Here is a 20648-nt window from a genome sequence, read left to right on the forward strand (position 1 = left end):
TCGAAACCCCTAGAAAATGAAGCCCCAAGTGTAAATCCCCAACATCCTTGAGCACTTGAAATTTTTGGAGTTTGGGTTCTACAAAAAAAAAAAAAAAAAGATTTTGATAAATTATTGTTTGCTAGATTTGACCTCCAAGATGGCTCTAGAAAGGCCCACATGCCCCCAAATGTAGGAAGACCCTCTTTGAATGAAAAAATCCTCCTCCTGGGCCACCATTTCTAAAAAATGGCGAGGGGTAATGCAAGTAGAAATTATGTTGCTTCATTTGATCACTTTGACCAATGACCCCTCCAGAATCTTTGCATTGGGATCTGCAAATTACATTGAGAAATGAAAATTATTGGAATATGTGAGACTACCTTGATGAAGATTTGTGACAAAATGAATACACCAAGGCCAAGGAATGTCAATGCCATACAAACACAAATTGACAACCATGTGGGGAAAAAGTAAGTGCACTAGGATGAAAGGGATAATGTAAGGAAAAAGTACAATAGGTGATCACCTTTATAGGGCTAGGCTTTGAGTAGTCCCATAAATCATGAGTCTCAATAGATCCATCTTCAAGATGCCCAATAATGACCCCAGGACATAAGGATGCCTTACTATCCACTAGGGAGATATTAGTGGATTAAACCAAACACTCTAGAAATGAAGCTAAGAAGACTAACCATGATCAACCACACATAGGGGATCTAAGAAACCCTCTCACATAAATATCATCATATAGGGATTTACAACACAAAAAACTTTAAGGATTTTATATTTTATATAGAGTTTATAAAGGGGGTGAATATTGTATTCAATGTCCATTTCAAGTTAGGTGAATCATTCAATTTTTATTAGAAATGTACATCAAATCTCCTCTAGAGCCCAGTATGGGGAAGATATTTTTGGGTAAATACATAAAATAAAGTTACATTAAAAATTAATTAAAAATAATGCATACATTACAATATTAAAAAAATGTGCACACACACACAAGCTTTAGAGGGAAAAAAATTAGTTCAGTATTAACTTTATATATATATATATATATATATATATCCTTATTGCTTTAAAATACATTTTTTACAGTTGATATGAGGGAGATGTGTAATTCCTTCCATGCAATGTACAATGGCATTTAAAAAAATTATATAAAACAAAACATTATTTTAATGTCAATTGTAAGTAAAATATTTCAATAATAAATTTATATGAACTTTATAGAGAGAAAAACTAAAAGTAAAAAGATATTATCAATTAGTACTTTTTATATCTTAAAATGAGGGAGATTCATAAGTCTTTCAAGCAATTGAAAGTATATACAAATTATACCAATAGGTTATTTTTACATCTTAGTATGTGAGTACCTTTTACATCTTAATATGAGGGAGATGCATAATTCTTTCGCAATTGAAAGTATATATAAATTATACCAATAGGTTCTTTTCACATCTGAGTATGTGGAGATGTGTATTTTTTCCAATCCTTAAAGTGGAGTTGATGTCTCCAATAAAAAAGTTATTAAGTAAAAATAAATGTGAGCTATAAATAAAATAGTTTAGTATCTTCTTAGCTTCATTTCCTTCAAGGAGGAACCCTAGATAAGGGTTTGTCCAAAAATCATATTTTAAAAAATCCTAGCTCAACATGAGAAGATGAAGCCCAACATCCTAACCCTTCTTCTCCGAGTGACCAAGTAGTCCCTCAATATATCGATCTAATATCCCTATGTATTTTAAACATAAACCAAAAAATTATCTCATGAAGCACATAATTCTTTGCAAGAGCTAAGAAAAGAGAATATAATAGACAATCCACAAATAGCAACAAGGAGGCTCTTATTATGGCATTATGGTCTCACATTTTCACAACATGGTTTTTTGAGGGAAAGCTCTAAATTTATAGATGAGACTTTCAACAATAATCCTTAGGTCCATAAATTTGGGAGAATTTTCATCTACGATCAATTTGGAGACTAAATCACAAAATAAATTTTGGATTTTACAATGACCCTCACAAAGGAGGTAATTCCTCATAGAAGAGAGTCATGGCCTACAAATGAGGGTCGTTTGGCGCTTTCTTGTCCATTGCTCCACATGAAAATTTCTTGAAGGGTCTCCGAAAAATTCAAAGATTCCTTTCATGCTCAAATTCTCCTCCAATAGGCCTCCACATTCCTTGGAATGAGGGTAAATGTCCTGAATAGCTAGCAAGCATGGATTGTACCTTTTGTTGACGTAGATACTTGCTTGAAAAAACAATCACTAACTTGATTAATTCTTTAAAATAATTTAGAACCTCTCCTTCGCTCAACACTCTCCCTAATGGTCTCAATGCTCCATCCTTTGACCTTGAATCATCTTCCAACAACTATAGTAGGTGGACAACTTCCTTGAAAGTGGCTTAACACTTCCTTTTATATTGAATTGTAGCTTGATTTGTGTGTTCCTTGCTTGATTCCTTGCTTTGAGATTATGTAATGGTGAAGACAACCTTCCTTGGTCCATTCTCTTGCTTAAATTAACTTGGATTACTCCATACTTTGCTCTTTGACCCTTACCATTTCCTTTGGTGAAGTCGCTTTAGTACCTTTACCTAGAAATAGATGCTCCTCTCCTCCTTTCTTGCCAATTTATCCTTGAATTTTCCTGAAGACACATCCTTTCTTGCCTTGTTGATTTTCCTTAGTCCCAAGATTCCTTTTAATGATTTGGACTCACCAAGATCCACACATGTGGTCAACCCACTGAGAAAATGAAACCCTAAGTGTAAATCTCCAACGTCGTTGAACACCTAAAAATTTTGGAATTTGAGTTCCATGGAAAAAAAAATTAGATGTTAAGAAATTGTTGTCCCAATACCTGCAGCTAACAAGGTTCCCTGGCTTGTGCCATTGAAAAAATCCTAAGGTGCATTGTCATCAATGAGAGGCATATCAAGATTGTAGATCTTTTCCAATTTGGGTTCGACCTTGTATTTCTTCAATCATCATTGGATCATATAGGCCTAGAAGTCCATAGGAACCTACTTGCCTTGAAAAATGGCTTGATTGTGAGCCCGCCAAATTACAGATACTAAGAGACACGAGACAATAGTGTTGAATTTCGACGATCTTAGGTCTAGGTTAGAATCTTAAAATCTTTGATGCTACCAAACCAAGAATCTCAACTAGAACTACTTTGCACAACGGAAAATATAAAGCAGTAAATCACATATGTACAAGTATACACAATTTTTAACAAATATTGTACAATAATGTACAACCCAATCTTCGTTAGATTAAAGAAAATCTGAATAATACAACAGTCTATGGTATACAAGATACAATGACAAACTTCATTGCAGCTTCTATGTCATATCTTGTCTTGTCGGTCCTTCGCTTTTGTACTTCTCACTAGATGCCCCTTAGTCCTTCAAAGGGTAACACATCGAGACTCTAGGATGGCTACCACCTAACATTGTTGCAAGTCACTTCTTTTGCATGCACATGGTCTCATCAATCTACTCTCTAGGTTGGCCAAATCCCGGGCTCCAATCTACCAATCTAGTAGTCACTTTTGTCCATCAAAGTGCTTCTCATTAGGCTCAAACTTCACCCAACCTTCAGCTCTCTTCGTCACGTCAAGATAGCTTGTCTAGGGCTACTTTGGACATCCACACGCTACCCTCCAAGAGTCCAAAAGTGCCCAATCATTCATTGCAAGCTCTGTACCTATGGAGGATCTCGATCACCCAATCAAGTCTCCAACTTGGCTCACATAGGCTACTCAATAATCTGATCCAAATCTAGTCAAAACAATGATCCAACACACAACATACTGTTGTTGCAATATTGTTTTTTTGTTGTCCTTGGTTAGGGCTTGTGCACGCTACAACAACCCTTAAGAAAAAAATATAGCAACCTCCTCTTTGTTGCGGCCTAGGCAAGGTGAGGTGACCTTCTTGTGGGTTGTTGTTATGGGAATGTGGCAGCCCCTAACACCACTACGATGGCCTACTTTAGAGAGGCTAGTCCTAAGGCCTACCACAGTTTGTTCCAGCACCCTAACAACCCTACAAAAAAACCTTCCCTCACCACTGTTTAGCCCTCAAACAGTCTGAACACAACCCCTTGAAGCTTCGACCCTCCAGCAAGGGTACTCGACCCTCTTCTAGCAGCTCGGTCTCCTTAATTGGCCCTGAAAATAGTCCCTATCTCCCTCGTTACCCTAGCCTTCTCTTGCTACGGTTTCAACAAAGATTTATCTCTCCTCCACGAGTTTATCTTTAAGTGTGTGTTAAACAAATGGATGAGGAAATGACTCCCCCATCACCTTCTATTTATACACCAATAGAAGGGCTCCATAAACTGATGAAGGATCATGTCTATTGGACAAATTCCTTAAACCTACATGACTTGTCTTTTCCATATATCGATGACAACTTCAAAAATTCACAACTTCATTTCTAGAGCTCTGATTTGAGTGATCTTTGGAGATGTTCGAATCAGCACGCCAAGCTATATCACCTCAAATTTTTGCATCTTCAAAATCATCATGGTTTTGACCCAAATCATGATGGGTGAAAAACCCCTACCTTGGGTTCCAACCCCACAAGTGACCCTTGTGGTGATTTTTCCTCCATTCCTCAAACCCTAGGGCTTGGAGTACCTTCCAAGCTACTCAAAAATCAACACTCCCTCTTAGTGAGGGAGGTAATTCCAAGACTAGGAAGTAACCCATCATCATCATCACTACTCGCAACACTCACCCAACTCTTGGCACTCACAATTGTAGCAATTCATGTTTTATGAACTATGCCTCCCTTGGAAGTGTCACTTTCAGTGATGGAAGCACCCTGCTTCTTCTTTTCCTGTAACATCTTCCACTCTCTCCATGATTCCTTATTGGAAGCTATAGGAACACCCTTGCTCCCCACTAACCATGCGCTCTTCATGCACTACAAAGTCTCCCTCTGAATGTGCAAGCTCCCTCTTGAACTCGACTCCCTTTGAGTCTCTAGAATCTGGACCTTCTTGGGAACTTGTACCCACTCCTCTGAAGCCTGCACCTGCACCTGCTTCTCATGATCCATAGCCTTGCTCGTCATCCTATATAGACCATGCTCTCTAACTGTAAGTACGACACCAACAAAGCTAGAGCCTCTAGGCCCGAGTCTTTCCTTCCCATCCTGGAACAAGACCTCAAACCTCTTCTTCTCAATCATCGAGACATAAATCACATTAAATTTGAGTCCTGGTACAAGTAGTACATCCTGGACCATCATCACTCATCCTATCTCAATCCTAAATGGCACAACACCTAATCCTCAGATCCCCTTTTGACTCTTGTCACCCAACATCATGTGCAACTTTGAGTCCCATTCAGCTATAGTCTCAAAAACCTCTTGTGACTCTGTCATATGTTTCGTCGCACCACTATCCATGTACCATCCATCCTCAGTGACAGTACCCTGCAATAAATGAGAGATCATAGCAAAGTCCTCCTCCAATCTCCTGGTGAGATCATTTATCTCAACAGAAGTAGCAACACCAATGGCCTGCTTCCCTTTCTTCTTCTCATCATCTCCCTTCTTCTTCAATCGAACATCTCGACAAAAAATGACCCATCTCACCACAGTTGAAACACTTGACCTTACTCAATTCCTTCTTCTGCTTACCCTTCATTCGTGCTACAAGTGCCAAGTCATCATCAAAAGTATTCTTCTTTGGAAGAAGATCCTCATCTCGCAACTCTTCCTTAATGAATTCATCCCACAACCTATTCCAATCTAACAACTTCTCTCTGGAAATTATTCCTTTGATGAAGGACTTCCATCCCTCAGTGAACCCTTTCAAGGCAATCCTCACCATATCTCCATCTGAAATAGTCACACCGATGGTAGTAAGCTCATCTTTGCACTGAGACAATCTCGTCAAATACAAGGTCACGCCTTCACCCTTTATCATCTTGGTGGACTTCAACTTATCCTCCAATACAAATACTCGGTTTTAATTCTTATTTTTGAAAAAATCCTGAAGAGCCATCCACATCTCATGTGCGGTGTTCTTTCCGGACAAATGAGGTATTAGGGCATCCTTCACACTATATAGGATGATAAATATTGGCCTCGTATCCAAATCCTCGTACACTTCCAGCTACTTCGTGTCAATTGGCTTCTTGATGGCTTTCTCGACGAACTCCCAGATCTTGTTGACCTGCAAGACCAACTTGATCCTTTCCTTCTATGGACTATAGTTGGACAACCCCTCCAACCTATCCTCATACAGGATACCAGCCTGTAACTTCGACATTGTCACCTACAATGTGAACAACTCCCTCTTAAGCTGGAATTCATTGTGCACAACTCTCATTCACTGAGTTCCAAAGTAGCGCAAACACACTCTAAAACCATGTTAAATTTCCACGATCTTGGGTCTAGGTTAGAATCTTAAAATCTCTGACGCTACCAAATCAAGAATCTCAACCATAACTACTTTGCACAGTGGAAAATATAAAGCAGTAAATCACATATGCACAAGTATACACAATTTTTAACAAATATTGTACAATAATGTACAACTTAATCTTTGCTATATTAAACCAGATCTGTAATACAACACTCTATGTTATACAAGATACAATGACAAACTTCGTTGCAACTTCTATGTCGTATCTTGTCCTGTCAGTCCTTCACTTCTGTACTACTCACTAGCTTCCCCTTAGTCCTTCAAACAACAACACATTGAGACTCCAGGAGGGCTACCACCTAATAATGTTGTAAGTTGTTAGCGCTTGAATTTGGCCTCAGGCTGAAAAAGACAAAATCCAAGGCAACATCAAACCACTTAGCCTCGTAGCTAGCCCTACGGGGACAGGAGAGGGCTCTCTCCGGGTCTATCTCAGCAAAAGGTCTTCAAAGGATGGAGATGACCAATAAAGAACATTGATTTTAAGCTAGTAAACTGATAGGGAAAGTTTGATTTTAAATTTTTAGAGTTTTGTTGGAAAACTGAGCACAGCAATTTTGGGTGCGGGGATGAGACAGTTTTTGCAGAGGTCTTTTTGGGGCAAGGTAGGAGATTGTCTTGATGCCTTTGAATTAAGTGAATGGATGGAAATGACTGGTGAGGAGCTAAAGAGAGCAAGAAACCTTCGAGAGTTCTCTTTAGACAGATGAAAACATAGATATTAAGCAAACTTAAAGGCAGAGCATATAAATTATGAATTCTACCTTAACACTTCATTTACTTAATGTGCAAAAAAGAGGAGTAGGAAAATGATACACATAAAAAACTTACAAATACATGAGAGAAACACACCATCAACACAAATCACCACAGGAATCCCAAATAGTGCTGCAAAACCCTGGTCTTTCCTTTGCCAAAATTGCAGAGATACAAAGAGTAAAACAGTCTAAGCTTATCCCTCAAGAGTCCAACCTCTCCAACCATGAAAATGATTTACAAAATACATAATATAGACCATGCCAACCCATTCCCTAGCCTCTAGGGGTCTAGCTCATCATCCTAGGAGCTGTTTCAACCAATTCTAAACAAAGCACTATAATCTAGGCAGTCAAAACAACTTGCCTCTATAAGCTAGGAAACCAATTCATTCATTAAATGTTTGCTATTTTATGAATGAATCTTCTAGAATAGGTAAATAAATGTCATGTCAATATGAAATTACATCAATTACATCAAGGAGAATGAAAAATCCCACCAAAAAGTCAAAACTAGTCAATGCTACGTTTTCCGGAGCTGAAGGTGTAAAACTGGCAAATTTTCCCAACGTGTAGCGCACCTTTCGGCCCACTTTTGGGGCACTTACCGGCATCCAAATGAGGCAAAAGTGGACTTGTTGGAAAGGTCTGGATGTCTACTCTCCAGCCCAAGTGGAATTTATCAATTTGGTGGCCATTTACCCCTCCAAAAATCAAATCTCCCAAGACTTCTTCCTGTGTGTCCAAAAAGGGGCAGTGAGGTCATTTTTTGCATGTTTTTTTGACCTTTTGGGGGCCCAAAACTTGATGAAATGTCTTGGTAGTGGATGAGCAGGTGTATTTCATCATGAAAAATCCAAAAATGCAAACCTTTCTTGAATTGGACCTCCCCAACTTAAGGGTAGCGCGCGGCGCACTACGCGTTGAGCCAAAACCCTGACGCGTAGCGCGCCTGAGCCCTACGCCTAGCACGACTTTCAGATGCTTTTTGGAGGCCTTCCCGGTGTTCAAATTGCACGTAGAATAGCTCGTTGGAAATGTATTTGAGTCTACTTTCCAACACAACTGGAATGTTTCAATTTTGAGTTCATTTTCCTTGTCAAAAATCAAATCTCCCAAGACTGGTCAAAATGTGCCAAATGAGGCTGCCTCAAGGAAGATTGTTGTTGCAGTCAACTTTTGAATGCCTTCCTCAACTCCAAATTGAGCTCATGATATCTCATTGGAAATCTCGTTGTGTCTAGTTATCATTTGACTCATCAAGAAAGTCATTTGGCCAACCAAGCTAGGAGAAAACTTGATTTTCCCAAGGTCACTTCAGAGGTGCATTCGATTCTCCTGAGGCAATTGTATTTTTGAAATTTCTCTAAATCCATGACACCTGTGTAAAAAGTGAAGGAGGTGTTTCTTACTTGGCATTTTTTGGACAAAAACCTCTCTCAGTTTTCCCAAATTCATCTTTGATTTCTCAGAAACATCATTTGAGTAAAACTTACCCCGATGTGTGGAACAAGAGATTTTGTCGAAATGAAGGGAAATGAAGGGGATAAGGGGCTTCTAAATTCTTGGGGAAATTTTTGGAAGTAGGGAGGGATGTTAGGAAGCAGGGAAAAGTGTAATCGCAGAGATCGAGTGAGGGGAAGGGGTCCAAAAGGGCAAAACACAAGCCCAACCTAGAAAATTGCCAAGTTGTAGCAAGAAACTAGGGTTTGTGCGAAAATGAGGAATTTGGAAAATCTAAGGGATGGGAAGTGTTTAATAAGGTAAATGAAGGATAGGGGAAGGTGTATGAACATCTGGATACAAGTTTTGCTGATAATTTGTCCATCCAAGAGAAATTGCCTTCAAAACCCTAGGAGAGGGAAATGAACTTACCTAGGCGCAACTGAAGCATGAACAAGGTGTAAAATGACTCGTTAGACACTGACATGATAATGACAACCCTATGAATGATGATAGACTCGGCTGAATGATGACATGGACCGACATTTGGACAACTTTAGAAGGAGTGAAAGAAAACCCTAGATCTAATGCCTAGTGACCAAATTTTGCTTGAAAACTCTTTGAAATGACAAAATTTGACCTGGACACTCTGAGACCACTTTGTAAGAGCATATTTGATCACTGGAGGAAGGCTAGAAATACTGACACTAACATAAGTCACATCTGTTGCATGGACACATGCTCATCAATATGCTCTCTAGGTTGTCCAATTCTCGAGCTCTAATCTGCCAATCTAGTAGTCACTTTCGTCCATTAAAGTGTTGCTCATTAGGCTCAAACTTCACCCAACCTTCAACTCTCTTCATCATGTCAAGATAGCTTGTCTAGGGCTACTTTAGACATCCAGACGCTACCCTCCAATAGTCCAAAGATGCCCAATCCTTCACTGCAAGATATGCACGTATGGATGATCTTAATCACCCAATCAAGTCTCTAACTTGGCTCCCAAAAACTGCTCAATAATTTGATCCAAATAGACTAGTCAAAACAATGACCCAACACACAACATAATGTTGTTGCAATATTGTTGTTTGGCTATCCCTGGTTAGGGTTTGTGCACACTGCAACAACCCTTAATAAACCAATCTTATAGCATACTTTTTGTTGCAGCCTAGGAAAGGCGAGGTGACCTTATCGTGGGTTGTTGTTTGGGCATATGGTAGCCCTTAACACCACTACGTTGGCCTGTTTTGGAGAGGTTAGGTCTGTGGTCGACCACAATCTACTGTGGCACCCTAACAGCCCTCCAAAGCAACCTTCCCTCACCATTGTTCAATGTTCAACCTTCAAATAGTCTACAAACAACCCCTTGAAGCTTCGGCCCTCCAACAAGGGTACTCAACCCTCTTCCAGCAGCTCGATCTCCTTAATTGCCCGTAAAAAAGTTCATTTCTCCCTCATTGCCTAGCCTTCTCTTGCTGCAGCTTTCACAAAGATATATCTCTCCTCCACAAGTTTATCTTCAAGTGTGTGTTGCACAAATGGATGAGGAAATGAATCCTCCATTACCTTCTATTTATACACCAATAGAAGGGCTCCATGAACTGATGAAGGGTCATGTCTATTGGATGAATTCCTCAAGCCTACATGACTTGTCTTGTCCAAACATTAATGACGACTTCAAAAATTCATAACTTCATTTCTAGAGCCTTGATTTGAGTGATATTTGGAGCGTTGGAAATGGCATGCCAAGCTCTATCACCTCAAATTTTCTCATGCTCAAATTCATCATGGTTTTGAGCCAAATACTAATGGGTGAAAAACCTTTACCTTGTGTTCCAAGCCCACAGGTGACTCTTGTGGTGATTTTTCCTCGATTCCCCAAATCCTAGGGCTTGGAGTACCTGCCAAGCTACTCAAAAATCAACAAGTAGCACAGCCTAATAGTTCTCTATTAGTCTCACAATTCTTTAAGGACACTTATAAATTTGTAGATAACTAAATTTCCAAGGTCTTGATCTCTACTACTATTAGCTCCTAGACTCGACCTACATAACAACATGTAAGAAAAAGATAAGAAACCAACTTGGCTTCAATTTTACGCAATGAGAAATGGGTTGGTCCAATTCAACTCCATTTCATCCTATTGGCCCAAGTTAATAGTTTATTATTTAGATCTAGCCAAAGAATATTTTTTTCTCTTTAAAGGGTCAAGAAGTTTCCACAACCTGCCCCACCACCACTTTCTCTTTGATGGTGCCTAGATATTTGAATGAGCTAGATAACCCATCTTGGCCATAAAATTTCCTAAGACTATATATCACGCCTAGGATAAAATATCCTCGTCATCCCTTGAGGGTCAAATGAATTTTAACCAAAGAAGACCGACAAAACATTCCACTCCTCTGTCAGTTTCCCTTGAAGGCATAAATATGAAACTTTTTTCCATCCTTCTCTCCCCTAATCCTGCATCGTTTGAACCTCTGCATCCTTGAGATGAACTACATCATTCTATGTCAAGCATCATATTAGATTGTCAAAGAGTTTAAAGGACTCTTCATCTATGACCCATGGATCGTTTCCAACATGTATGCTTCTTCCTTTCCCAAATCTCCATGCTACCCAATTACTGATCGTAGGAAAATATTTCACTAAATACTTCCACACTATCAAAAAATTCTTCATTGATTTCCTCGAATCATCCTATAAGTCTATCATTGAATAAGCCATCATATATTTGGACTTCATAACTCTCCCCCATAAGGCATTATTACTGTTGAGGCACTAGAGACTTCTTGTGTCTAGGTCCTAAGAGAAAACATATATATATTTTTAAACCCCACCCTTAGAACTCCTTCGGAGAGGCTATAAGAGTCAATTTAATGAGAAAAATACCTTCCTCTTGTCTACTACCTATCCACAACAATTGGAAATCTTTCTTTCTCATTTTTTTTAGGACCCCTTTTTGTACGTGTGTAATCAAGGTCCAATAAACTAGTATGCTATGCATTAATACCTTACGTAACACTAGCCTCCCTCTATGAGAGAGGAATGTATTCGTACAACATGTAATATGCTCCTCAACCTTTTTGTAGAGCCATAACTAATATGGATATCAGTATGAATTTGGTTTTAAATACAAACAAGGATAATTGAGGCCTTCTTGTTAATTTGTAAGCTCAGAGACAAATTCCCTCCTTTGGGAAGCCTTCCTCATCCGAAGAAGACCCTTCTATCCCTTGGAAGAATTTAATTTGGTCAAGGAAAAATATTATTTTTAATGATGGAACCATATGTGCACAAAAGTTTAGGTCGGCCTAAAGGAAAAATTGGATCTCTTCTACCACATATAAATAGACCTCATGTCACATCACTTTGGAGCATCATCAACACTTCACATCTTCTCTCTATTGATTGGTTTGGTCCGTATAGATTTGAAACAAGGAGGTCTGAGCTCACATGTGTGAGGGGAAAGAGGAATTTTCTATTTTTTTCATTGACTTTCTGATTGGGACAGTTTTACCAGCGTTGACTTGGCATATTTTGACTTGGTTTGACTGGATTTAGATCTATTTTGGGAGGTTGAGTTAAGGGAAACTTCGACCAAACTTTTCTAGGCCATTTGACCAGCGTTGACCGAAATTGTAAACCCAAGGTTTTCATAGGTCAAAGTTTAACTTTGTCCAGATTTGGAGGGACTGTTTTGACTAAACTTTGAACAACAAGTAAGGCCACATATTTTGAATGTTGTTTGAGATGATTTGGAGGAGGTTTGACCATTGAGAGTCAACTGGCTAAGGCTACTATAATTGTTGTTGACTTTGACCAAAATTGCAAATTTGACTTGTTGACAAGATTTGACTTTTGGGCTCATCTTTTGGATGTTTGTTAGTTGATTGTTGGTTAATTCAAAATTTTTACTTTGACTCATTGTTGATGAGTTGGAACATTGTATCATTTTGTTAAACATTTGAGGACAATCTAATAGAAGAAGAATTTTGAAAGGGATTTCCCCTTTGTGGGTTTTTTCCCTAGTCTTTGACCAAATATTGTGCTTTTCTTGTTCTTTGTTGTCTTCTATCATGCATTGGATTTACTACTCTATCTACGTTTTCTTATTATTACTAAATAAATTGATTTCTAGTTGAATAAGAATTGGAATAGATGGTCGTGTTAAGCATAGAACAGTGGAAAATTAACATGGTATCATAATTGAGATGAAGACAAGCCCAAGGAGACAAGAAAAAAAATCATTCACCTTTGAAGGAATGTATTTGGAAGAAGCTGCTTGGTCAAGATGTCTACCTCATACTTCAAGGACGTAGAGATGTTGAATGACTCATCAATTTTTTCTGGGAAGATTAGCTTGGAAGTAACCTTGGATGAAAATGGTGTCTTCGAATATGTGGAAGGAAAGGTACCTAAGCCTCTAGAAAATGCTTCTATTGTTTCCAATGCCAAGTACAATAAAGGTGATATCAAAGCCAAGAAAATGATTATTGATTCTTTGAGTGATCATTTTCATATTTACATTGCAAAGTTAAAGAAGTCTAAGGATATCTATGACAAGATAACTTGGATGTATTAGGTAAAAAATTTGAATCACATTCTCTCCTTGAAAAAACAAATCAAGGACATCAAGATGAACAAGGGAGAGACTGTGTAGTCATATTTCATGAGATTATCACAACTCAGGGATCAATTACTGGCTGCTAGAGAATGTATGCCTGATAGAGAGCTGGTACTCATTTCACTTCAAGGTCTTCCTCTAATTTGGAAGACATTCATTACAACTATTAGAAACAATGACAAGTTCATGTCATTTATTGAGCTCATTAGCAAGTGCACTCAAGAAGAAACTAGGATGATATCTAGAGGAAGGATTCAAAATCATGAAAAAGGAGAGCCCTCTAGATTTGTTGCACAAGATAAGAAGAGGAAAGGCAAGGGAAGACCATCTATTTCAAGAAATCCTACCCATGAATCAAAGGACTCCAATAGAAGAGGGAGGAGAATTGAATGCTTCAATTGCCACAGGCATGGTCACTATGCTCGGGACTGTCCAAAAAAGAGAGATGCTCCAAGGTGTAACTATGATCGAGTCTACAAGAACAACAAGTTTAATCATAGAATAATCATAGATGATCATGATGATCATGAAGAGGGACATCATCCTCAAAAGAGACCAATAAATTCAAGGTATGGAAATAATATAGTTTCTACTCAATCTGAATATTTTCTTATTTTCGCTCTTTCTAGTTCATCTCCTCCATATTCGTTTGAGAGCTAGCCTGTAGATAGTGGGGCCTTTAAACAGTTCACCGAGTATCATGAAGTCCTCTTAAACTTGTTTGAGAGGAAGAAAATTTTGAATATTATTCTTAGGGACAACTCTACTTATCTTGTGAAGGGTTTTGGTTCTATTACATTTCATTTGGACTATGGGGAAATGGTACATCTTCATGATGTTATGTATGTCTTGAGATTGAAGAAGAACCATGTATCTATATCTGTGTTGGAAGATAAAGGGATGAGAGTTTTTTTCTTAAGAGGAAAGGTTCTCACTTAGCCTATGTGATCTCGCATGAGGGGTGCATTCACCTTGGGATCTAGAATTTAAGGACTCTATAGAGCCAATGGAAGACCAATGTGAGCAATGGTACATGATAGCATTCATGAAAGTGAACTATGGCACCAAATGTTTTCCCATCTTCACTATGAAGCCCTGCCTAAAGTAAGAAGGATGGTTTCTGGAAAGTCTGAGGTTCAAGGTAGTAATGATGGGGTTTGTCCAGGATGTGCAAGTGGAAAGAATTCAAGAAGACTATTACCTTCTAGCAAGAGCAAGACAAGAGGAATTATACATCTCATACACTTTGGCTTATGTGTACACATGCCAGTGCATTCTCTTAGTGGCTATCTATACTATATAATCTTTGTGGATGGATTATCTCGAAAGACATGTATATTCTTTCTAAAGCACAAGGATAAAGCATTTGATATGTTCAAAGATTTCAGGGCACTAATAGAAAATAAAAGTGATAAAAGAATCAATGTCTTCAAGTATGACAATGGTGGAGAAAATACTTCAAATGAGTTCGTTGACTTTTGCAAGAAATCTTGAATCAAGAAGGAAACCATTGTACCTTATAATCCCAACCATAATTGCATAGCTGAAAGGAAGAAGATGACCATCATGGAAGCTTCCTCAGCCATGTTGCATGATAAAATATTGTTGATGTTTCTATGGGTAGAAGCCACTTATACAATGGTCTATGTTCAAAATAGGATTCTCATCAAGCCTTAGGTAACAAGACCCTCGAAGAAGTGTTCACGGGTATCACACTCGATGTTGGACATCTGAGGATTTTTTGGCTGCCTCATGTACTTTCATGTGCCGAAGGACAATAGGAACAAATTGGAAGCCATTAGAAAGAAAGGTATGTTTGAAAGTTATTGTGAAAATTCTAAACTTATAGAATATATGTGCTTGGTAAAAGGACTGTAGAGTTTAGCAGGGATGTGGCATTGATGAGGATATTTCCCTTGGGAAGGAAAGGGACACTCCTCGTCTTCCTTATACTAATGATGAGAACAATGATGATGAGCTTCTGGGAGGCCCTTATGTGCTTGAATCTTAGACTGATGTTGTTGTGAAGATAAATCCCTTCTGCAGACATAAGCGATATCTCTAGCCCAATGAGTGGGTCTAACAACAAACTGAACAAACTAATGTAGACTTTCCTAGTTTATGTTTAAAAATGCAGAGAGAGAGAGAGAAGCCTACCTCACTCTGATGCTAATTTCTCAATTCTTTGATTATGACTTCGATCCCTTAGCTTCTAGGCTCTCTCCTCATTATTCCTTGCATCCGAGTACCTAGAAGAGAGATCAAAGGACAATACAAGATACAAGAGCATACATAGCATATATCAAACATAAACTACTCGATAGATCAAGGACTATAAATCTAAAAGCATAAATATTTAGACATTTATGGAAAGTGAAGATCAGATGTATATATTAATAAATAAAAAAGGGAAGCATACAACCATTGCCTTGATGTTGGAGACCTCCTTTTGGGTAGAATTTCAAGTCCAATCCAAGACTCTCCAAGCACTCCTTCTCCAAGTTAGATGGGCATCGTTTAGGCATAATCTTAGCATAAGAATGCAAGAAATCAATGACCAACCATTTGGGGATGGAGGGGATTTGATTTATAGGAAGGAAGAGGGAGTTAGGGATCCACAAAATAGGGAGGAAGGTCCACATCTCAAGGGGAAGGCCCTTAAAGGTAGGATCAAGAGCTCCGAATGGGAGAGCTCGACCATATCTCTACCCAACAATATTCAGCTCGTTTTTCTCGAAGTTTCTAGCATCTGAAGCTTCTCCTCCATTTTGAGAAAACTTTCCAGAAGAGGTTTAGCGCGGGATTTCATATCAAAACCCACGCTGGCAATGCTAGGTCAAGGAACTGCAGCTTGTCATCAACATGGGAAAGTAGTGGAGCAAAGTGCATTGGTCCTAAAATTTATGGTTTCAGTCAACCTTCTCCATAATTGACTCAGGGAAGTTTTTATTCCATTCTTCAGGGATGTTTCAGTGTGTGTTTTATGATGATTACACTTCACAGTTGTCATCATTTTGGCTCTTCGGGATGTGGAACAGGAAGTGTGACACAATATTGTGTAACAGATTCCCCCTAAAGCATGAAGGGAGAACAAGGAGTGATGGGTGAAATGCTTTACAAGTTAAGGCAAGGATCGGAAAACACCGTCAAGAGACTTGCAAATCAAGCATATACATATACATAATTGACATCTCTGATGTAAACATGCCTAATGATACAAGAATAGGCATCTAACAATACATGAATCCACGGCATGGGTGCAACCATCAAAATAGAAGGGATCATGTGCATGGATCCACAGTATGGACAAAACCATCTAAATAGAAAGGATCATATATATGGACCCACTGTATAGTCACAACCATCTTTATAATCATGTGTAAAATTATGAATAAATCACAACTCTGCACAACCTGGATTTTATCAGATGGAATCCAAGGTCTTGAGCTCTGTCCCGATTTGATCAATGTATGAATTCTAGCATGTGAATAGATGTGTCGAAGTCGAACATGATAGAAAACCACCTAATTATGGTCAATGATGTAAACAGTTAATAGGCATGAGAGAAACCACCAATAATGACAATGGATCTCAAGGTACAATCAGCACAATCCACGAGTTTAAATAATGAAGCTGAAGTCGAACACCCGTAGAATCATTTGATCGAAGGCCAATGATGTAAACCTATCATCGAATGTGAAGAAATTTCAATTGAGGCATACAAGCTCTAAGGTACTGGAAGGGAGCTTTTCTAGGTCATCTTCCTGAATAATGAGCTGAAGTCGTAAGGAAGTGATCTATCAAAGGAGGGCCATAATGTATCCCACATCATCAACACGAAACAAAGGATATAGTAGAGTAGGTAAGTTTGATTCAGGACAGTGGCAGAAATTCAGACAGTGTATAAGAATTAAAAGACTGCAGATGGGACTTCTCTTGAACATATTAGTGACACGACTTCAGGGTTTGGCAGCATTTGACTCAACATAGGATCAGAGGTCATGATGACAAAGAATTATAATTAGTTGAGAGGCAAAATGGATTTCCCAAACCCAGCAAGGCAAGTGACTAAGTGAGGATATCCCAAACCCAACATAAGCAACAAATGAGTGTCGTGTTCAAGAGCGACATGTTGCCTTTACACAAAATACAAGAGATGCTCGCTTTCATTTCTCCCCCACTATTTCTAGTGAGTACGCCATTATTTTTTATTGCAATCTTGAAGGGGATAACATATGTTTGTCGTATGAGTTCATCCTTCAGTTGAATCCATCCTAGTAAGTTTAACGAGCCATAGGAAGGAGAAACTCGGTCTCGTCATGGTGATAAGTCCTACGTTGTTTAAGTTTTACAAGTCCGATAGAGGTAAAACTTGGCATCTTTTTCATGTTTAGAGAGTTTGAAAAAGAGGTGAAAAAGAAAACTCCAAAGGTCCCTTTTCGTAGATCATCTCTTGAACCCAAGAAGGTAGAAAACCATATCCAAGAGAACCTCTTAGCCATGTTTGACTAAGGTATTCCTATTTCATACAATAGCCTATCTCAGTCCGAAAAAGGGTTAAACGTATACTGAGTAGATTCCATTTCATTTACTTTAATGAGTTCGAAATGACAAGTACTCATCAATCATTTTATGTTTTGAGGGTTAGAAAAGAGCTTAAAGATGACTCCAAGGGGTTGCTTTTTCGTTTATTTTTTACGAGTCTAAAAAAGTGATAAAATAAAACTCGTTGAATCTGTCATAATTAATCATTGTCACCATGTACCATGACCTGTCGCTGCACAAGTGAAATGCACATTACCCATTTCGAGGAAAAATATTAAAATATAAGTGAAATATGCCCTAATTTGGTAAAAATATCTTTTAAAAACTTATAAAAAGTAAAAAAAGTAAAATATTTTAACATTTTACAATTTTGCAAATCACTAAGAATTTTTACCCTATTTTACCTCAATATTTAGGTGAGGAGTATGATCAGTCCCAAACACTATTCATCAAGTCATTTGCTATAGGTAAGATATTTTCCCTTCCCTTCAATTTAGTTGTAATTTCATGCATTTTCATCTATAGATTAGGTTGTAAGATGGGCTTAACAAAATTTTATGTCAACAGTGATTAGTGCGGGTTTCACCCATTAGACCAATGCTTCTCACCTTGTGGCCAACTATGGCAGCACGCTGGAAACGCAAAAAAATATACAGATGGATGCGCTGGCACAGAGTTGCGAAATTTTTGGAAAATCCTCCATCTTTAATGATTTGTTTCTATTTTTGTTTCCATGGAAACTTATGAAATTTTGTTTTTTGGATGTTCCATAGGTTAATCAACCAAAAATGGTGATCGAATGGTAAGAAAGAGGACATGAACCTGAAGACCATCAAGTAGCCCATGACCCAAACTGCATTACTGCCCTTCAAGAATGTGGGTTACTGAAATTCTTCCGAATTCCTGGGATTAAGAGTCGGTTTGAGTTATTGCAACATTTAATTGTTTGGTGGGATGTAGATCACCAATTGTTTATGATTGGGGACCAAGAACTTGAGAAAGATGTCACAGACATCTATTTCATTATAGCTTTGTTCAAAAGGGGACAAGGGATTCAGTTGTCTGGCTCTCGTACTAGAGGGGAAAGTACAGATATTTTGATTGCGATACATTTCCCAACCACTCGGAAAACTCAAAGTGGGAAGATAAACATAAAGACCATCACTAATCTCCTACTAAGCACAATTCTCCATACCATGGACTGAATAGCTAGGGCTCAGGATTTGCATGAAGCAACAAAGTCTCATTTCTAGTACGCCATTGATTTTCTAAGTCCCATAGTTTTTAACTAGTGTGAGGGATTGTTGGTCAACATGAAGATCCAACTCATGAAAGTTGAAATAGTTTGGCTTTGGATCCATCTTGGTGATGTTCTTCTTATAACGTGTACCATTTTTTCAATATCAGTGAATAGAAGTGGATGCACCAGCACCCAAAGGTCCATTGTTGTTGAGGTGGGGTGAGTTGATGCCTCGATAGGGAGGTGGTCAGCGAATTTCATTTCCTCCAACATTTTTTGGATGGCTGCGACAACAAATAATCATGGTAGATGATTTGGAAAACTTTGGCATGGATTTCTGGAGAGATTCCAACCTTCCACTTCCACCTGGTACACAGTGGACCAATGCAGGTAAAAAATATTTTTAAATTTTTTTGAAGTTTTTGATTTTTTTATATATGTGTACATTTGACACTTGTGATTTTTGCAGATGTTGGACCAGAGAGACCTCCATGGGTTTCTCTGATAGCTAGGCAAGTGGCATGACATATAGAGGATGCTCCTTATGAGGAGGGAGTTGACCCGATTGTAGAGGTGGAACGTAACCTAGAAGTCTTGATAAGAGGCATTCCAGAATACGCATCTATTGATGAGGTGCCACTGCGATATCAAAGGCATATTGTAGGGGTGCCTGCCAGACTGTGTCGATTGCTGAACCAAGTCATTAGAGTTGTGTCATGCTATCATAAGCACCATGTGGGCAGATAGCCATCTCTAGTCTTTATTTTCTGCACTTATGTAGGCTTGAAAATCCATGTGTCTCAGAACACAGTTTTTGGCATTTTGATGTAATAAACATTTTGCAAACTATCTCTCTCTCTCTCTCTCTCTCTCTCTCTCTCTCTCTCTCTCTCTATATATATATATATATATATATATAGATATAGATATCTATATCTATATATATATATATATATATATATATATATATATATATATATATATATATATATATATATATATATATATATATATATATATGTTTTCCTGTTATTGTTCCTACTATGTGGTGGTTTTTGTTTTACATATGTCACAGATTTCTATATAATACATAATTAGCCAATATATCTTTTAATGTGTTCAAAAGTCTTGGAATCTGTTGATAAGTGATATAATAAAAGTCTTGTTCCAGGAGATGAAATCGCAAATACATTCTCAAAATTTGAGGGTTTTTGACTGAATATTGTCTATTAATTTGTGGTACAATGAGTTGTGAATCAAGATTAATGACTAACTCTTTAATGCCAAGAGCAATAGCTTCTGACAAAATTTCGATAACCACACCATATTCGGCAATGTTATTTGTAGTATGACCTAAACATATGCCTTGTAAATTCCCTAACTCACCATTAGGGTCATAGATTGCCCATGCGGCAGAAGATAGATTATGTGTACTCTGACAGGCACCATCAGCGAAACCGACATAAAGGTTCGATGACATTTGCAAACCAAGTAGAACATGTGGTAAGTAGAGGAAAACGCATTTGCAAAAGCAAACAAACACACCAAACCCAAACTGCACACTGATGAATTACACTAATGTAGAAAGTATTTACA

The sequence above is a fragment of the Pinus tabuliformis genome, chromosome X (genome assembly GCF_031772625.1).
Source record: "Pinus tabuliformis cultivar Carrire ecotype Pingquan chromosome X, CPIR1, whole genome shotgun sequence".
Taxonomy (NCBI): domain Eukaryota; kingdom Viridiplantae; phylum Streptophyta; class Pinopsida; order Pinales; family Pinaceae; genus Pinus; species Pinus tabuliformis.